The sequence below is a fragment of the Leucopleurus acutus genome (genome assembly GCF_964270905.1).
Source record: "Leucopleurus acutus genome assembly, chromosome: 4".
NCBI lineage: Eukaryota > Metazoa > Chordata > Mammalia > Artiodactyla > Delphinidae > Leucopleurus > Leucopleurus acutus.
Genome location: NC_139146.1, coordinates 116,651,905 through 116,670,622, shown reverse-complemented (window position 1 = coordinate 116,670,622; position 18,718 = coordinate 116,651,905).

The window sequence follows — 18,718 nt, the reverse complement described above, 5'->3', positions numbered from 1 at the left end:
TTGTTAGGGCTTGTGCTTTTAACCTGCGGAGTCTAACACTAATTCTGAATTGTATTTCAGTACACAAGGTAGATACCTAACAAGGAAATTCCTGGGCCACATGATTTCTATTCATTTTGTTTGGGGTTTTCCCTAACAGAAAAGATTTTGATAAGATAAACTTATCAAGTCGTATTTGATAGATATTCCAAACATTTTTTTTTCTCTTCAGAGACTCCAGAAATCAACTATTCCAACCCTCATTTTTTCAGATGATGGAAACAAGGCCAGGAAAGTTAAAAATATAAAAGCAAATGGGAGTTCCCTGGTGGCCTAGTGGTTAGGATTCTGGGCTTTCCTTGTCGCTGCCCCAGGTCAGTCCCTGGTTGGGAAATGATCCTGTAAGCCGCGTGGTGCAGCCAAAATATAGAAATAAACTGCATTAAATAAATAAATATATATATATATATATATGCAGAGCTGTGCTTTTGATTGGTAGTTCAGAACCCACTACTTTTAGGGGATTCCCTGCCTGTCCAGTGGTTAGGACTCGTTTCTTTCACTGCCAGGGCCTGGGTTCAGTCCCTGGTTGGGGAACTAAGATCTCACAAGCCACATGGTTTGGCCAAAAAAAAAAAGAACCCAATGCTTTTACTGATACTGTTTGAAAAATAGCAAACAATACTAAACTTAAATAAATTTAATCAGAAATAGACATATTTAAAAAAAATTTGCCAGCTATTTCAACTCTTCTATTGACAGACAAGAAAAGCAGGACATAACAGAATAAAGTGTCAAGTTTACAATGGTAAACTTGGGTCTATATTTAGAAAACTTTATGAAAAGCCATATTAATGTAAATAATAAAAAATACAAAGAGAGAGACGGTTAAAGTGTGATGTGTGTGTGTGAGGGAGAGAGGGGGGAGAGTGAGAGAGAGAGAGAGAGCGAGAGCGAGGTGGGTTGGTTTGGGACACTCCAAATCTGTGATTACAGAGAGAATTTTTCATAGATTTCTGTCTTTGATCTTCATACACAGCATACAGCATGTATGAAGGATCCAGTGGATCCAAAAATATTTGCAAGCCACACAAAAGATAAAGGACTAGTACTTAGAATATATAAAGACTATAAAGACCACAGTTCAGTCATAAAAAATAAAGAACTAGGGAGTTCCCTGGTGGTCCAGTGGTTAGGACTTTGCACTTTCACTACCGTGGCCCAAGTTCAAGCCCTGGTTGCAGACCTGAGGTCCTGCAAGCCACGTGGCATGGCAAAAAAAAAAAAAAAAATTTAAATTAGAATATGTCATAAAAGACATCATGATATTGTGGTTTATAATACTAAATACATATTTGTCTCTTTCTAACACATGATTCCCAAAACCCTTATAATATCCTAAGTGATTAGAGTAATAGGGGCATCTTTTGTTATAATAATTACTATTTTGTCCTCAGTTTCTGAAATAGCTTTAGAAAAATAAAGGTGAAATGTGTATCTTTTATTATTCATAAAAACTCCGTTTTACCCACCTGTGTGAATAAGGTGATTTTTTTTTTGGAAAGCCCCTAGATAACCACGTGATGGGAGCTGGTTGTCAGGGGAAACAACCATGTGATTAGAGGGTTGGAACTTTTGCCCACCACCTGATCTCCAAGGAGGGGAGAGGGGCTGGAGGTTGAATTTATCATAAATGATTGATAATTTAATCCATCATGTCTACAAGAGAAGGCCTCCATAAAAACACAAAAGGACAAGGTTTGGGGAGCTTCTGGGTTGGTGAAAACATAGAGACACTGGGAGAGCGATACATTCAGAGAGGGCACGGAAAGCTCTGTGCCCCTTCCCTCATACATTGTCCTACACATCTCTTCTATCTGGTTTTCCTGAGCTGTATCCTTTTATAATAAACTGGTGATCTAGTAAGTAAACTGTTATCCTGAGTTCTGTGAGCCGCCCTAGCAAATTAATGGAACCTGAAGAGGGAGTTGTGGGAAACTCTGATTTGCAGCCGGTTGGTCAGAAGAGCAGGTAAAGACCTGGACTTGTAGTTGGCATCTGAAGTGGAGGAGGCGGGGGCAGTCCTGTGGGTCTGAACCCTTAACCTGTGGATTTGAAGCTAACTCCAGGTAGACAGTGTCAGAATTGAGTTAAATTGTAGGACACCTATCTGGTGTCAGGAGGATCTGAGGATTGCTTGGTGTTGAGGAAAAACTCACACACCTCTGGTCACAGAAGTGCTGTGAATGTAAGTAAAAGAGGAAACAGAGTTTTGTTCCATTAGGGTTGGTGTCAGAACTGTTGTGAAGCGGAGTGTTTAAATGTGAGTGTAGTAGTAGTAGAGCAGAGGAAAAACACAAGGAGCATTTTCCCTGTAAACATGCATAGACATTTCACCGAAACAGGTGAAATATGCAGATGGCAAATAATCACATGAAAAGTTGTATGACATCACTAATCCTCAGGAAATGCAAATTAAAAACACAATGGGATATCACTACACACCTATCAGAATGGCCGAAATAAAAAATAGTGATAATATCAAATACTGGTGAGGATGCAGAAAAAGTACATCATCAGACAGTGTTGGTGAGAATATAAAATGGTACAGCCACCCTGAAAACCTTTTGGCAGTTTTTTATAAAACAAAACATGCAAGTACTATTCGACCCAGCAATTACACTTTTGGGCATTTATTCTAAAGAAATGAACATTTATGTTTGTACAAAAACCTGTACATGGATGTTCATAGCAACTTTACTTGTAATAGCCCCAAACTGGAAACTGCTCAAATGTACTTCAACAGCTGAATGGTTTAAACAAACTGTTGTCCATTCATATCACGGGATACCATGCAAAAATAAAAAGGAATAAGCTACTGATACACGCCACAACCTGGGGATGGAACTCCAGAGAACTATACTGAGTGAAAAATAACCAACACCAAAAGGTTACAGACAGTGTTATTCCTTTATGTAATCTTTTGAAATGATAAAATTTAGAAACGGAGAACAGCATAGTGATTTGGGGGTCAGGGTTTAGCACAAGGTGCTGGAACTCTTTACCATGGTGGTGGGTACACCACCAGTACCTGTCCATGGCCCGTTAGGAACCAGACCGCACAGCAGGAGGTGAGCAGCGAGTGACTGGGTGAAGCTTCATCTGTATTTAGAGCCGCTCCCCATTGCTCGCATTACCGCCTGAGCTCCGCCTCCTGCCAGATCAGCGGTGGCATTAGATTCTCATAGGAGTGTGAATCCTACTGTGAACCCAGCATGCAAGGGATCTAGGTTGCACACTCCTTATAAGAATCTAATGCCTGATGATCTGAGGTGGAGCTGAGGGGTGATGCTAGCACTGGGGAGCGGCTGCAAATACAGATTATCATTAACAGAGAGGTTTGACTGCACAGAGACCATAATAAATTAGTTGCTTGCAGACTCATATCAAAACCCTATCAGTGAGTGGCAAGTGACAATTAAGCTGAATCTGGTGGCAGGCTTTATAGTGACAAGTGAGTTGATGTACTTCAATTGTACAGCTGCATCTGGTGGCAGGCTTTAAGTCAGAATCCAACACTTATTTTAGTCTGTGCGTGGCCCGCCCATTACTTTATTTACAGTTCTGTCTGCATGTCTTTCCCCAACTGTGCACTTGTCTCAGTCACAGTTTTGGTAAGCCCAGAAGCTCACCCTAGCCAAAATGAATAAAAAACAAACATCGTTGGAGAGCCTCTTTGAAAAGGGGGAAAGACCCAATGATGAGACAGCAGAAGACACTAAGACTGCCAACAAAAAGAAAGCTGCATTTAGGGGGCTTCCCTGGTGGTGCAGTGGTTAAGAATCCGCCTGCCAACGCAGGGGACACAGGTTTGAGCTCTGGTCTGGGAAGATCCCACATGCCATGGAGCAACTAAGCCGGAGCACCACAACTACTGAGCCTGCCCTCTAGAGCCCATGAGCCACAACTACTGAAGCCTGTGTGCCTAGAGCCCGCGCTCTGCAAGAGAAGCCACCGCAATGAGAAGCCTGCACACCACAACGAAGAGTAAACCCTGCTAACAGCAACTAGAGAAGGTCCACGTGCAGCAACAAAGGACCCAATGCAGCCAAAAATAAATAAATAAATAAAATCTAAAGAAAGAAAGAAAGCTGCATTTAAAAGAAAATACCAAGAGTCCTACTTAAATTACGGATTCATTGCAACAGGTGATTCACACTCTCCAAGCCTGCTTTGTATAATATGTGGTGACTGGCCATCCAATGAAGCCATGAAACCTTCAAAACTGCTTCACCACATGGAGACCAATCACCCTGCATTAAAAGACAAGTCTTTGGAGTTTTTCAAAAGAAAAAGCTGTGAACACGAAGGACAGAAGCAATTATTGAAGGCCACCACTTCATGAAATGTGTCTGCACTGAGAGCATCATTCTTGGTGGCTAACTGCATTGCTAAAGCTAAGAAGCCCTTTACTATTGGTGAAGAGTTAATCCTGCCTGCTGCTAAGGACATTTGTCATGAACCTTTAGGAGAGGCTGCAGTTCAAAAGGTGGCACGCGTTCCTCTTTCGGCTAGCTCCATAACTGGATGAATTGATGAAATAGCAGAGGATATTGAGGCATAGTTGTTAGAGAAGATTACTGAGTCACCATGGTACACAATCCAGGTTGACGAGTACCGATGTTGACAACAAGGCAACAACGCTTGGTTTTTTTCGATATATTTTTCAGGAGGATGTGCATGAGGATATGTTATGTGCACTTTTGTTGTGAACCAACACCACAGCTGCAGAACTATTCAAGTCTTTGAATGATTACGTATCAGGAAAACTGAACTGTTAATTTTGTGTTGGTTATATGCATGGACAGGGCGGCTGCCACGACTGGACGACTTTCTGGTTTCACTACTCGGGTCAAAGAGGTTGCTTCAGAATGTGAGTCTACGCACTTTGTCATCCATAGAGAAATGCTGGCTAGCTGAAAAATGTCACCTGAACTTAACAACGTTTTGCAGGATGTAATTAAAATGATCAACCCCATTAAAGTACATGCCCTTAACTCATGTCTGTTTGCGCAGCTCTGTGAGGAGATGGAGGCAGAGCACACACGTCTTCTCTTACACACAGAGTGAGATGGCTTTCTAGAGGTAGACCACTGGCCAGAGTTTTTGAGTTGTGAGCTCCAGAGATTTCTTTCAAAAAAACAGTCACCACTGGCAGCAAATTTCAGTGACACAGAATGGGTTGCAACACTTGCTTACTTGTGTGACATATTCAAGCTTTCAACGAACTCAATCTGTCACTTCAGGGGAGAACAACAACTATGTTCAAATCTGCAGATAAAGTGGCTGCATTCAAAGCCAAACTGGAATTATGGGAGCGATGAGTGAACACTGGGAATTTTGACATGTTTCAAACATTGGCAGAGATTTTGAAAGACACTGAGCCAGGGCCTTCTTTCTCCCAGCTGGTGAATGATCCCCTATCTCAGCTTTCAGAACAGTTTGAGCATTACTCCCCAACCACAAAAGACCCCCAAACTGGGAAGGAATGGACCCAGGACCCATTTGTGAATAAGCCAGGTGAATCGACTTTGTCCGTGCTAGAAGAGGATCCACTGTTTGAGATCGCAAATGACAGTGGCCTTAAAAGTATGTTTGAGACAACTTCGAATCTCCATATGTTCTGGTTTAAAGTCATGGAGGAATATCCAGAGATTGCCACAAAAGCACTGAAAAGCCTGCTTCCATTTCCAGCATCCATTCCTTGGGAAGCAGGGTTTTCTGTAGTGAGAGCAACCAAAACGAGATTACGGAGTAGGGTGGACATAAGCAACACACTTCAGGTGTCACTGTCTCCCATCATCCCCAGATGGGACCATCTAGTTGCAGGAAAACAAGGTCAGGGCTCCCACTGGATTCTGCATTATGGTGAGATGTGTAATTATTTCATTATATATTACAATGTAACAACAATAGAAATAAAGTGCACAATAAATGTAATGCGCTTGCATCATTCCGAAACCATCCCCCCACCCCAATCCGTGGAAGAATTGTCTTCCACGAAACCAGTCCCTGGTGCCAAAAAAGTTGGGGACTGCTGACGTACACAGAGTAAAACTGAGGAAGTGTGAAGATATGTGGATTGTATTCATGTCAATTTCCTGGTTCTGATTTAAATTGTAGTTTTGTAAAATGTTGCCATCGGAGGAAAATGGGTGAAATGTACATGGGATCCTTCGATGTTATTTCTTTTTGCGGTACGGGGGCCTCTCGCTGTTGTGGCCTCTCCCGTTGCGGAGCACAGGCTCCGGACGCGCAGGGTCAGCGGCCATGGCTCACGGGCCCAGCCGCTCCTCGGCATGTGGGATCCTCCCGGACCGGGGCACGAACCCGCGTCCCCTTTATCGGCAGGCAGACTCTCAACCACTGTGCCACCAGGGAAGCCCCTATGTTATTTCTTACAATTGCATGTGACTCTAAAATTATCTCAATAAAAATTCAAATAAAGAAAAATAGTTTGATGGAATTGCTTTTAACCGTTCTCGTTGTGCAAAGGTTATTTGAAACAGGACATGAATCTAAAAAAATCTACTACTCTGATGTGGCAAATAAATAAATTTATCTTATACATTCAGCCTTTCAGCTTTCAATTCTTTACACGATTTTTGACATTCAATCACCTGGGCTCAGAGCTGTGATTATGGGAAAATTTACAAAATACCCTAGAACATTCTCTGGTAGAGAGATCAAGAAGTCACTGAAGAAACTTTCCCAGTATAGGTAAAGAAGAGTGAAGACTGAAAAAGGTGGAAGGATGTGAGTAATTTTCAAAAATTAAAAACAAAATTTCTTTTTTGATCAATTTAGATGTTTGCTTCTAGAGACGAATAGCCTAGCAGCTTGTGGGCCACTGTGTAACTGATCATACACTGCACTGAGTGATTATAAATCACACTGATTAAAAAAGTTATCAAAGTGAGATAGTATTTGAAGTTATGAGTATACCTCATCTGTAGATGAAGTCACTAAGAAGGGATCTGTAGTAAGAAGAGAAGAGGACCAAGGAGAAAATTCTGGAGAATAACAGAGTTTAAAGAGAGGACCTACCAGAAGATCTTAGTGGCAAAATTCAAGAATGGTGGTACCACTCTAAAGTTTGTATGTCTATTTTTAGAGAGTGGGAGTGGGTTAGTGGTTTGTCTGGATGTTTAGGGTGAAACTGTATTCATTTATTACTTGTGTACTTTAATACTACTTTAAAGTAAAAATAAGAATATAGTACAAAATAAAATTAAAAAGCTTCACAAGTAGTAGACAGTGTAAGGATATTGATTCCTAGACCCAGAAAGAAGAGTGGTTAGACTGTTAGATCCTGTGCTGGGCCTATCAGGCTGCTTGCCAAACAAGAGGCCACAATGAAGTGTTTGTTAACAGAATGATGTTTGGCAACTTCCTGAGGAAGAGTGCAAAGGCAGCCTTGGTCCCTGCTGTGGCCCATGGAGAGGTATGTGGTCTTCCTGGAGTACCTTGTTGGAAAGTAATATATGGTCTATTGTCTCATCAAACTTGAGAGTCACTAGCTGCTTTTATAAATTTGTGGGAAAGGTCATCCATCCCTTGCAGAAGAGACCTAGGATGTACATTAAAGAATTCAGAAGTGCTGGGCCAGAAGATGAAGTACTTATGAAGGAGTAAAAACAGCATTCTGGACAGTGTTTTCAATAGAAAATTGTCAATGGAAAGGAAGAATGATATGGTATGTAGATGCTTAGCTGCATAGAATCTGGTTTCCTGAATGACATCTTTGGACAATAAAAACTAGTATCTTGGCTAGGGAAAGAGTGCATCCCTAAAGGGCTAGGGGAAAACAGATATTTTTCCAGAAATATGGCAAACTGATCAAGAGGACTTTGTTGAAGGAGGGGGGAAAAACTCCAGATAACGCTAAATCTATATATGACAGAAGGCACTTGAAATGACATAGAATATCAATGAACAGAAATCCGAAGACTTAAAATTATCATGAAGTGGTATTTGAAGCTATGAGTATAGATGAGATCACTCTATTCTCTTCTTGGCTACTTCCTGCCAATTACTGTGCAATTGTCTGGCTGATTTTTGAAGGTTTCAGGTTTGAGGTCTTCCATAGTCAGTAAGGCCAAAGCTCAGCAAATGGAGATGGGAATGAAGGGGGCTGGCAAGCCTCCCAAAAAGAGCCCACAGGGTGGCAGTACTTTAGTATGCCCACCACAGACCAAGGTCTGGTTCTCAGATCTCTAAGTACTGATTCTGCCACTGTAAACACACAAGATGCCACTGCAAAAACCAAAATGCTAATTTATTAATTTATTAATGTACAATTCTGGGGACAAGGGACGTTTCCTTTCCAGTGTCCTGAACATTTATGGCTGCCATGAAGGATAACACCTTCCCCATATGAGGGTAACCATGAGGCTGAATTATTATTATTTTTACAAATATTTATTTATTTGGCTGCGCCGGGTCTTAGTTGAGGCATGCAGGATCTTTTAAGTGGTGGCATGTGGGATCATTATTTGCAGCATGCGAACTCTTAGCTGCAGCATATGAGATCTAGTTCCCTGGCCAGGGATTGAACCCAGGCCCCCTGCATTGGGAGCATGGAGTCTTAGTCACTGGACCACCACCAGTGAAGTCCCCTGAATTATTTTTTCTGTTTATTTATTCTTTACTGAAGTACAGTTGAATTACAATATTGTGTTAATTATTGCTGTACAGCAAAATGACTCAGTTATACATATATACATTCTTTTTCATATTCTTTTCTTTTTTAAATTGAAGTGTAGTTGATGTACAATGTTGTGCCCATCTCTGCTGTACAGCAAAGTGACTCGGTTATACACATATATACATTATTTTTTTATATTCTTTTCCATTATGGTTTATCACAGGATACTGAATATATTTCTGTGTGCTATACGTTAGGACCTTGTTGTTTATCCATTCTATATATACCAGTTTTCATCTGCTAACCCAAACTCCCACTCCTACCTTCTCCCACCCCCCTCCCCCTTGGCAGCCACCAGTCTATTCAAATGTCCCTGATTTTGTTTCTGTTTCATAGGTAGGTTCATTTGTGTCATATTTTAGATTCCACATATGTGATATCATATGGTATATGTCTTTCTGACTTACTTCACTTAGTATGATAATCTCTAGTTACAACCATATTGCTGCAAATGACATTATTCATTCTTTTCTATGGCTGAGTAGCATTCCACTGTATATATGTGCCACATCTTCTTTATCTGTTCATCTGTTGATGGACATTTAGGTTGTTTCCATGTCTTGGCTATTGTGAATAGTGCTGCTATGAACATAGGGGTGCATGCATCTTTTTGAATTATAGTTTCGTCTGGATATATGCCCAGGAGTGGGATTGCTGGATCATACAGTAGTTCAGTTTTTAGTTTTCTGAGGAACCTCCATACTATTTTCCACAGTGGCTGCACCAACTTACATTCCCACCAACAGTGTAGGAGGGTTCCCTTTTCTATGAGGCTGAATTATTCATCAAAGGGTAATTGACCCAGAATAGATACCCCCAAAAAGGTGAACATTAATCTTGAGGATGCAAAATGGTAACGTCTGATTATTTCCAACCCTACAAAAGAGAACCTCTTTCTTATGATAAAAATAGCCATATTTACAAAGTTAGGAATTTCTTTTTGGAATTTCAAACTGGAGAGCACTAGATAATCACTGTGATGTTATTTTTACAGTATATCTATTCAGTAGAATATTAGGCAGCCATTACAATTTTAGCTATGAAGATTATGCAGCAGCATAGGAAATATGTATGGCATAATAGCTGATGAAAAAAGTAGGATATGCAATTTCACTGTTTAAAAGCAAACACAGAAGGGAAAAAAAACTGACATGAAACACATCAAAATGTTCAGAGTGGTTATATTTGGAAGGTTGTCTTAGGGGTGATTTTTTTCTTTGCTTTTCAAATTGAATAAGATATTTTTTCCCTCTGCAGTGGAAGCACCGAGTCTTAACCATTGGACCACCAGGGAAATCCCTGAATAAGATTATTTTAAATGATTAAAAAAAATTACAGCTGGATTGTATGTAGTGACTACTGCTTTTTTCTTTCCACCTCTCCCAAGAATTTGGATGTGGTCACTAAATAATCATTCAGCCTCAGGTCACTTCCTTTCTTTCATTTTTTTTTTTTCTGACAGAATTATGTTAGCAAAATGCTATTGATACAGTATACCCTGATTCCAGCATTTGATATATCTTTGTTCTTGATCAAGGTTCTTTGGGTTACAGTAACAAAAATGTACTCAGATTTGCTCAGGTAAAATGTGAATCTTGGGGAACAGGAGCACTGCGTATAACCCAAGGGAAGAAGTTCAGCTGAGGACAGAAGTCAGTGACGGGTATGTCATGAAGAACCAAGGAAGATACCATCTTCATCTTGTCAGGACAACGTGGCCTCTGGTCTCTCGTTCTTTCTATACATCTGCTCATTCTTTCTCTCTCTCCCCCCTTCACACTCAAAACTTATGTTCTCAGCTTCTATGATCCACATTGTGCAAAAAGGCTGCTCAATCCTCCAATCAGATTTCCTCCTAGCTCTAGCCCTCTAACCAAATGCTTAGAGACCCAGTATCCTAATTTAAATTCAATTTCAATTCCCAGGAGAGAAATCCAATTGATCAGTTGGGGTCAGGTGTCTACCCTGGCTGTGGTTTGGCAATGGAGGTAGGGGTGGAGTCATAGAATATAAATTTGGCTGCAAAGGGGCCACTCTTGGTTGAGGGGAGAGTTCAGAGAAAGAAGTCATGGCTTGGCAGACAACTCAAAATGTATTTACTACCTGGGTTTCTCATGAGTCCTCAGCATCAAGGTGGAGACACAGGAGTTGGTTGAATAGACAAGAAGGTATATCATAACTGGTTATATGATCACACCCACAGGAGATAAATCAGTGACACCCTGCCTAAGGTTTCTGGAGGGAGTGGCTTTCAGATCTTATGAGTAGATCTCTGGTAGCTTCCAGTAAGGCTCTAGGTGGGCTCTGTCCTGATCAACAGTTTTTAATAAAGTCTTGGATTCCCTGGGCCTGGGGAATTTGTGTTTCCACTTTCCTTAATATTCTTAAATCTTCTCTACCTCCACCCCTGTCCACACTCTCTGCTAATGAAAGACTTCTTTTCTATTTTATTTTATTATTTTTAAAATAAATAAATAATTATTTATTTTTTAAATTGAAGTATAGTTGATTTACAATGTTGTAATTACTGCTGTACAGAAAAGTGATTAAGTTATACATATACATTCCTTTTTAATATTCTTTTCCTTTATGGTTTATCATAGGATATTGAATATAGTTCTCTGTGTTATACAGTAGGACCTTGTTGTTTCTCCATTCTCTGTATAAAAGCTTGCATCTGCTAACCTCATCTTCCCACTGCACTGCTTTCTCAACCCGCTTCCCCTTGGCAACCACCGGTCTGTTCTCTATGCTAGTGACAGACTTCTTAACCAGCTGAGAAAAATAGAAGGAATCAGAACTAATTATCTGTTTATCACCAAACTTATTGATTTACCTACATCTGTACTCATATAATCTTCCTTCTCTCCCATACAGCAGATGAATCATCTCTACTCCACTTTGTGCATTGGATCCCATCTTCTCTCACCTACTTAAGAACTTGGCTTCTTCAATTATCCTATTTCTACTCTACATCACCAGTTTTTGTCTTTCTACTGGATCATTACCATCATTTTACAATTATGGTGTAACACCAAAAAAAAAAAAACGAGACCCCCAAAATAGAGCTATAAGTCATCTAGACTGCTGGTTAGCCATAAAGTTAAACTATCAACAGACCAAAAAATCTTTTATAGTCTGGTCCTCTTGAACAGATACTGTATCCCCTTTGAGAAACGTTTTAGCAACCTTTACAAATAGCTTTCCAAATTTGTTAACCTGTGGTCATCACCATAGGATAATATGCAATGTACTCGTTCCATTGGCGTCTTCCAGGATTTGAGTCTAGTTATTAGTCTAGAAGCAATGAAATTAGAAGTGATAGGTATGGGTCTTGAGGAGAATCAACATTCCTCTGCAAAACACTTACTTCAGGATAGGTCATTACAGGTTCTTCAGGCAAGGGGAGGCTAATCTCCAGACAGTAGATGGACTAGATTCCTATTGCTGTTGTAATAAGTTACTACAAATCTAGAGGCTTAAAACAACACAGATTTATTATTTTACAGTTCTAGAGGTCTCATTGGGCTAAATGAGGAGGAATGCAGGTCTGGGAGATGCAGCCAAAGGGTTATAGAACACTCACTATTGACTTTGAATTATTGAAGCAGATGAAGAAGCCGGAACTCATGGAGAAATATAAGAAGACAGAGCTTGTGGAGGAGTCTGAGAAGCTGCCATTTATGGTCACCTTGACTGCAAAGCAGGAGTGTGCACAGAAGTTTGAGATGCCATTGTGTTTGGCTGCCACAACTGCAAAGTGAGAGCTTGTGGCGAGATCTGAGGATCTGGAAACTGCCAGTCTCCTGGAAGAAGCTGCTACAACCTCCTGAGAAGAAAAGCTTCTTTTCTCTGCCTTTCCTATATGCTGTGAGTACCTCTCATTGGCAACTCTAACTTGGAACCATAAAGGGAGGGGAATTCTGGGAAATGTTCTTGGCTTCTCCTCTGCAATGGAGAGATAGTACATGTGGGTGGCAATAACGCAAAGTTGACAACCAACAATTCAGCATAGTTAGAAAACTTCTGATTTTGAGAAATTAACTGGCAAGTCAAACTGTGCTTAAATGATAAAGGGCATGTACTGAATCATGAGACTAAGTCTAGAGGTAGGGATAGCTGTAGTGGAAATTGATCTGGTAGCTCAAAAAATATGAGCAGGACCTGATATCCTGTCTTCCATGTCTTGGTTACTCTTCATTGCTCTTTGATTCCTATCTTCATAGGCATTTTTTGTTGCAAAACAGCTGCCAGTGGTTCCCTCAGCTACATGCTTCTCAGCTTATGATAGACCAGTGGGTAGGAGAGGATTTCTTCACTCAGATGTCAAAGAGAATTTCTTGAATGTGATTGGTTGATTTAGGCTCTGTGCCTTTCCCAAACCAAACTATGTGACAGGGACGATGAGTTCATTCTGATTAGTTGATTGAGAAGGGAAAACCAATGTTTGGCTCCAACCCCAAATGTCTACTATAGTAGCCAAAACATCAAGGACACGAACAAGCTAAATAGAATAAACTCCTCCTACTATGGCCAGATGGACTGTTGATTATGTATCACTACTTTTAAAGTGTGACTTTTGAGCAACTGTATTGAGTCTGAGTGCCTGAGAACTCCCAGCCCTGGTGTAAGGAAGTGATTATTCTCAAGCATCCTGTACCGGATGAGGAATACCAAATAACTCAGAGCCACTGCAATAAAGGAAACGCTCCAAATAGCCCCAGGACAAGAAACACATTCCTAAACTTTTTTTGAGGCTTTCAATGTTTGTTAGTTGAAACTTAATCTGAAAACGCCAACTTTTCAATATTATGTTCTCTTTCAATAATTATTCCCTTGAACTGTAGCTCCTAAAAACTAAGCAGGACAACCACAAAATTAGCAGCTAAAAGAAACTTACAGGTTGATTATGAAACAAAACCTGATATTATTTGGCTTCAGCCTTGGTCCCTGGGGAAAAAAAAGATGTCTGGGGGATCCAAGATGCCAGAACTCAGTTCAAGTCAAAATATTGTATTGCAGTGCCTGAGGCAGGATTATGAAAAGGCTCTGGATAAGCCCTAGCTGCAGCAGTTAACCAAAATTTCATCCCAGAGCTTCAAAAAAGGGGAGGGAAAAACGGAAAAAATACTGAATTTAACGATAATGTTAGTCTTATTCTCTACTTGAAATATTATTAATAATATTAATCCAATTCCTGTTTTATTTTTAATGATCCCTTGCTGTCATCAGAGCATGTTTTTCTTTGTAGAAAATGTCATTCTAGAAAAAATACACTCATGTGACCATATATAAATAACACTTTATTTGGAGATTAGCCTCTCGTCAGAAGAAATCAACCATGAGAGGCCTCATGACAAAGGCCTTCTGACTCATCTTCCTGATACCCTCCCATGGTCCACTGTCCATACAACATCCAGAATGGTCTGGATTATTCGAATCCAGATTATAATTATCTGGATTATTCCGGCCACTTAAAGTTTAAGTCAGATCATATCCTTGCCCTGCTCAAAATCCTCCCATAGTTTCTCATCACATTTATTTTTAAATTTTTATTTATTTATTTTTTAATTAAAAAAATTTATTTGTTTTATTTATTTTTGGCTGCGTTGGATCTTCGTTGCTGCATGTGGCCTTTCTCTAGTTGCAGTGCGTGGCTTCTCATTGTCATGGCTTCTCTTGTTGCGGAGCACAGGCTCTAGACGCAGCCTTTAGTAGTTGTGGCACGTGGGCTCGGCAACTGTGGCTTGTAGGCTCTAGAGCGCAGGCTCAGTAGTTGTGGTGCACAGGCTTAGCTGCTCTGCGGCATGTAGGATCTTCCCAGACCAGGGCTTGAATCCATGTCCCCTGCATTGGCAGGCAGATTCTTAACCACTGCGCCACCAGGGAAGCCCCTCTCCTCACATCTATAATAAAAGCAAAGTGCTAACTGCAGCTTACAAGGCCCTGGGGGACCTGGTTTCTGTATACCTCTCAGGTATGATCTATTATGCTTTCTTGCCTTCACTCTATTCAGTCACATTGGCCTCTATCATTCACTGAAAGTGCCAAGAACAGTCCTGTCTTTGCCTTGTAAAGTCTTCCCTGAGCTATGTGTATGGCTTTCTCCCTCATCTCCTTCAGGGCTCTACTCAGAAAGGCACCTCCTTCAAGGGTCTTCTCTGACTGCTGTATCTAAAATAGCACATTATCTATCTCTAGCACCTTACAAATTTTTCTTCCTATCACTACTTTATATTACATTATTTCATCTATTGTTTGTCTCTTCCACTAGAATGTCAGCTCCATGAGATCAGACCTGTCTGCTTTGGTCACTGTTACATTCCCAGTGCCAGAAATGTACCTGTTTCATGTGTTGCATGGTTGAATGGAATAAATCTAACTAGAAATAACCCACTATTTATGTCCTAAGAAGCATCTGGATGAATGAAGACATATTTTGGAGGTAGGATTTAGTGACTGATTGGATATGGGGGGTGAAGGTGTGGGGTGCTATCAAGGATTCCCTGATTTTTGCCAGGAGCACACAGATGGGTGGAGGTGTCATTTATGGAGAAGAGGAAGACCAAAGAAGCTGATTTGTAGGGAAGGTCAGTTCAGTTTTGGACATCTAAAGCTTGAGATGCCTGTGGGACAACCAAGTGGAGAAGTTAAGCAGGCAGTTGGATATGTAGGTCTGGAGTGAGATAAATGTTTTTATTGTTTGAATCTTTTTTGAGCTAGGTTTTCTTTAATTGACTCTAAAGGCACCCTATTGACATCTCTGTGGTCAAGCATAACTGACTCTATGATAGACTTGCTAAAGTAAAATCTGACACTTCACAGTGATAGGGCCTTTCTCTTCTCTAAGTTGAAAAGGGAGCTTCCTGACAACCAAGAATGATGATAATGTTCACTTTTTGCGCAATTGGTCACTTCACTTAAAATCACAAGCTAATTCTTCAACAAAAAGCTTAAATCCTACTGAAGATGTTCTGCAAGTCAGTAAATGGCTGTTTAACATTGTTGTATTAGAGTCTCAAGTATGTGTACCTTGCATAGGAAATGAATTCTCTCTGCTGTTTCTTCTGGACACTGTTTATTCTAGGTTGCTGAATGGAATGCATATTCCACTTAAAAATTTTTGAGCTCCATTTGTAGAGTATATTTATTTATTTTTTATATTTTGGCCGTGCCACACAGCTTGCGGGATCTCAGTTCTGACTATAGGGGCTGAACCCAGGCCACGGCAGTGAAAGTCCGGAATCCTAATCACTAGGCTACCAGGGAACTCCTTGTACAGTGCATTTAGCAGATAAACTGTGACTTCTTGACTTAGGTGTGTACATCTTGTCCAGGGTAAAAGTGATTCCAGTTTAAAATCTCAAATGAATTCTGCCTTTTATAAGTACTCTAGTCTTTTCTGCAGTTTTTGCTTCATAAATGCTAAATTAAATGAGGATCTAACATTTCAGTGTTATCTGAATCACTGGGAACCTCCTGAAGCATGGAATTTCTGATGTCATGGACACTGAGAGGGGACACGACCTCACTGCAGTGATTTGGGCCAGTCTAACATAGTGCCAATATACAATCTTCAGCCCCTTAAACAGTAAATTCTTACCTATGACTATGGAATACAAGTTTGGTTCTCCCTCTTAAGGAACTTCACACACCAGCAAGTGGTTTGAGGAAGTGTTTTTCTGCCAGAGATGAAGTGGGATGGTGGGAAGAGACTTTTAAGTCCCTGGAAGCATACCTAGTTTGCCTGAAAGATCCTAAACCTAACAAGTTGTCATTCAGTAATTCAACCAGCAATTAGTCTATTATGTGTGTGTATTTGTACATGTGTGCATGAGGGAAGAAGGATATATAGAACACATTAACTTTACTCTCCAGGAACTCATGGTCTAGTAAAATTACATATTTAGAAAAACAGAAGTAAAGATAAAGACTGTGAGAATGTATGATTAATTCTGCCTCAGGGAGTCTGGGAAGGCTTCACAGAGGTAGGAATATTTAATTGGGGTTTTGAAGGATGAATAGTTTACCAGGCAGATGAAGAACGTGAAAAGAACTAGGGTTGAAGTTAAATGGGTACTCAGAAGAATGTTGGGTGGATTTGGAGCATAGGATGCAGAGATTTGGACCATAATATGCAGGGATATGAGTGATAAGGCATCATACATACTCACATAACACATAATAAAGGTGTTAGCTTTAAAATCATTCCTACGTTTCCTGGAACTTTTAATATAAACTCCAAGAAAGTTCCTAAGTTACTGAGCTACGTGTGAATTAAAATAAACCTCTTGGGAAAGTCTATTACTAAGAGACAGGCATGTCTAAAGCTGTCTTAAAAGCAAAAGTGGCTGGGGGTGGTGGTGGTGGTGGTGGTGGTGGTGGTATGAGTTGGGAGATTGGGATTGACATGTGTACACCAATATGTATAAAATGGATAACTAATAAGAACTTGCTGTATAAAAAAATAAATTAAATTAAATTAAAAATTTTTTTAAAAAGCAAAAGAAGTTTTTAAAAAATTTATTTATTTTTGGCTGCGTTGGGTCTTCGTTGCTGCACGCAGACTTTAGTTGTGGCTCTAGGCGCATGGGCTTCAGTAGTTGTGGCGCATAGGCTTAGTTGCTCCGTGGCATGTGGGATCCTCCCAGACCAGGGCTCAAACCCGTGTCCCCCGCATTGGCAGGTGGATTGTTAACCACTGCGCCACCAGGGAAGTCCCAAAAGAATTATCTTCTGAAGACAGAAGAGATTCAACAGGCACCCCCTTCAAGTGAGTTTCTTCTTAGTTGTCTCTAAGTTGGAATATTTGGTTTGAACACAATATCCACTTTCTGCTTAGCTACTATTCCTTTTTTTAGGGGGGCCGTCCCACGCTGCATGAGGGACCTTAGTTCCCCCAACAGTGATCCAACCCCGAGCCCCCTGCAGTGGAAGGGTGGAGTCTTAACCAATGGACCGCCAGGGAAGTCCCTTGGCTACTATTTTGACAGGTGGAGACATACCTGAAGTCACTACCACTTGATCTGCGATACACATTCTTGGCACTGCCTGTGTGTGACTTACGTAATACAGGAGTTCAGTAAGATTATATTTTTAAGACGTTTTCAGAATTTGATTTGTATTCTTGGGTTTTAATTATTCTGTCATGTAAATTCTGCTAACTTGACTAATTATAAAAAATTAAGTGTTTTCAGTCTTCCTTTGAGATTTTTGGATAGTGTTAATACAAATTCATTTAATTACATAGTGGAAAACAAATATTTAAACTCTGCAGAGTTCTTTTCGATATTTCACACTAGTCTTCGTTTCCCCAGTGCCTGGGCACACGCTGAACAGGCAAATAATCATTTGTTGACTAAAGAAGTACCTAAAAACTTGATTTTCTTCAAGATGTAATTGCAGGAAGCAGCAAATCCCAAAGCCCGAATAATCCAGTTTCCAGCCAAGGCGTCTGGGATTTCTAGTAGGTCTATTAAAGAACTTGACTGTTACCCTGCACAAAACCCCTAGCGGTGTTTAACAACAGAAAACTCCCCTAACCCACAACACAACAAACTGAGAAACCTTGTAAAGAAGATTCGCAGTATTTAGATATTCTATTTAGTACAAGAGCTAAAAAACATGAACTTAAGTGAACTCTTGGTTGATCTAACAGCCTTCCTAACTCCTAGTATTTTCAAAGAATCGTGGTAGGTTTCAGGATCCTCAAATACAGCAAGCAATGCAAAACAATCCCTGTTCCTTAAAATACGTAAGTTACCTGCTTCTTCTGACGAAAAATTTCAGGAGAAAAGCAGGCAAGCAGAAGTCTTACTTGGAAAGTAACTCTTAAAAGAAAAGCAGCCCTCATCATCAACAGCCTCAGCCTGCCCGCCAGGGTCTGGGAAACGCGGCAGCTGCAGCCGGGGAAACCTCAATGTCACCCGGTCGCGGGCGACTACGGCGGCCGGAGGAGCTGCCGCAGTCCGT